Raw genomic sequence first — 2,737 nt, forward strand, 5'->3', positions numbered from 1 at the left:
TGACTCGATTAGAGTCAGATTCGGCATAATTTAGACCTTACTAGTGGCCTTTCCTCTACCTTTGTATACTGAGTCAGACCTAATTTGGACCAAGTTGGTTTGATTTGAGGAGAACATAATCTTTGTCCTAGTACAAAATTTATTCAGTACTGAGTCTGACTCAGATGGAGTTGAATGATCCAGCTGTAAGAGTTGCCACTTGCCAGCAATTTCTTGTCGTTGGTTTCAAATTACCGTGCCTCTTCTTGTGTTTGTTATGTTAATGCTTATATTGAATTACTCTTGTTCATAAATTATTGTGAGTGTTTGTACTGAATGTTTCTTGTTTATGACATTTGTAGATGCAAAGCGTTTGATTGGGAGAAGGGTTTCAGATCCATCAGTTTAAGCTGAAATGAAGTTATGGCCTTTCAAGGTTATACCTGGAACAGCTGAAAAACCTGTGATTGTTGTCACCTACAAAGGTGAAGAGAAGCAATTTTCAGCCGAAGAAATATCATTTATGGTTCTTATCAAGATGCGTGAGATTGCAGAAGCTTACCTTGGTTCTTCTATAAAGAATGCTGTTGTTACTGTCCCTGCATACTTCAATGATTCGCAGCGTCAAGCTACGAAGGATGCTGGTTCCATTGCTGGTCTTAATGTCCTGAGAACAATCAATGAACGAACTGCTGCTGCGATTGCATATGGTCTTGATAAGAAGGGATCTAGTACTGAGGAGAAAAATGTTCTTATTTTTGACCTTGGTGGTGGTACATTTGATGTTTCGTCACTGACTATTGAAGAAGGTATTTTTGAAGTGAAGGCTACTGCAGGAGATACCCATCTTGGAGGAGAAGACTTCGACAATAGGATGGTGAATCACTTTGTGCAAGAGTTTAAGAGGAAGAACAATAAGGACATCACTGGAATTCCAAGGGCATTAAGAAGGTTGAGGACAGCCTGTGAGAGGGCAAAGAGGACTCTTTCTTCTACTGCTCAGACGACAATTGAAATTGATTCTTTACATGAAGGTGTTGATTTTTATACAACCATTACTCGTGCTAGATTCGAAGAGATGAACATGGATCTTTTTAGGAAATGTATGGAGCCTTTTGAGAAGTGTTTGAGGGATGCTAAGATGGACAAGAGCAGTGTCGATGATATTGTTCTAGTTGGTGGATCAACTAGGATTCCTTGAGTGCAGCAATTGTTGCAGGAGTTCTTTAATGGGAAAGACCTTTGCAAGAGGATCAACCCTGATGAAGCTGTGGCTTATGGAGCAGCTGTTCAGGCGGCGATTTTGAGTGGTGAAGGTAATAAGAAACTAGATGAGTTGTTGCTGTTGGATGTTACTCCTCTCTCCCTTGGACTCGAAACAGCTGGAGGAGTTATGACTACATTGATTCCTAGAAACACCACTATTCCTGCCAAGAAGGAGCAAGTCTTCTCTACCTACTCAGACAACCAGCCTGGAGTGTTGATTCAGGTGTATGAAGGCGAGAGGGCAAGAACCAAGGATAACAACATGCTTGGTAAATTCGAGTTGTCTGGAATTCCAGCTGCGCCTCGTGGTGTGCCTCAGATCACTGTTTGCTTCGACATTGATGCAAATGGTATTCTGAATGTGTCTGCTGAAGATAAAACTACAGGGCAGAAGAGCAAAATTACAATCACAAATGATAAAGGAAGGTTGTCCAAGGAGGAGATTGAGAAGATGGTGCAAGAGGCAGAGAAGTACAAGACAGAGGATGAGCAACACAAGCAGAAAGTTGAGTCTAAGAATACTCTGGAGAACTATGCTTACAATATGAGGAATACCATCAATGACGAAAAGATAGCTGGGAAATTGGAACCAGCTGACAAGAAGAAAATTGAGGTTGCCATTGAATCTGCTATCCAGTGGCTTGATAACAACCAGCTTGCGGAGGCGGAGGAATTTGATGACAAGGTAAAAGAGCTGGAGAGTCTTTGCAACCCAATTATTGCTAGGATGTATCAAGCAGGTGCTGGACCTGACATGGGTGGTTTTGGTGGCATGGATGAGGATGGTCCTTCAATGGGTGCTGGTACTGGTCCGGGCCTAAGATTGAGGAAGTTGATTAAGTGGAGGCATATGACTGCCTGGAGGCCTGCAATGGAGGGGATGTGTTATGTTGAGTCGGTTTAGTTTACTTTTCAAGTTTTTTACTTTCCTCTAACAAGATTACGGTGGAGTAGGTTGTATTTTGGATACTTCATGGAAATCTGGTGCAGTAGGTTGTAGTTTGGACACTTGATGGAAATATCTGAATCTTAGTTAAATTCTAAGTTGTCATCTTTCTATGCTTCTGTCTAATTCTCAAAAACTACTTGTGATATCTCTTACTTACACTGTACTGTAGTACAGTAGTAGTGCATAGGAACCTTTTATGGATGATACAACCTGCAGTAACATAGGTTACTGTAAAATGGTGAATAATTAGTAGGAATGGATCAGCAACATAGGTGCTGTTTGTGAAGAATTCTTCATCAAGGTTGGTCCGCTCTTCAGTGCCAAATTTTAATCATTAATAATTTTTTCTTAATACAGTCTGATACTGAAGTGCAGCAACCCTAATAGAATGCCACAAACATGGTCCTGGAAAATTAGGGCTTTTATACTCAACCCAGTTGAAAGAACTGTAACAGACTTGTTCTGATCTTGGTAATTTTCGACTGCAGAATAATCAAATAAGTTTTGGTATGTCTGATCCAATGCTTCAATTCCATTTCCCAT

At 40.7% G+C, this 2,737-nt stretch overlaps 1 pseudogene; it reads left to right on the plus strand.

The window, feature by feature from the left end:
• Nucleotides 1-379: 379 nt before the first annotated feature.
• Nucleotides 380-2,085, plus strand: LOC113303386 (annotated as a pseudogene).
• The last annotated feature ends 652 nt before the right edge of the window (nt 2,086-2,737 follow it).

This window comes from Papaver somniferum, chromosome 8 (assembly GCF_003573695.1).
Source record: "Papaver somniferum cultivar HN1 chromosome 8, ASM357369v1, whole genome shotgun sequence".
NCBI classification, from domain to species: domain Eukaryota; kingdom Viridiplantae; phylum Streptophyta; class Magnoliopsida; order Ranunculales; family Papaveraceae; genus Papaver; species Papaver somniferum.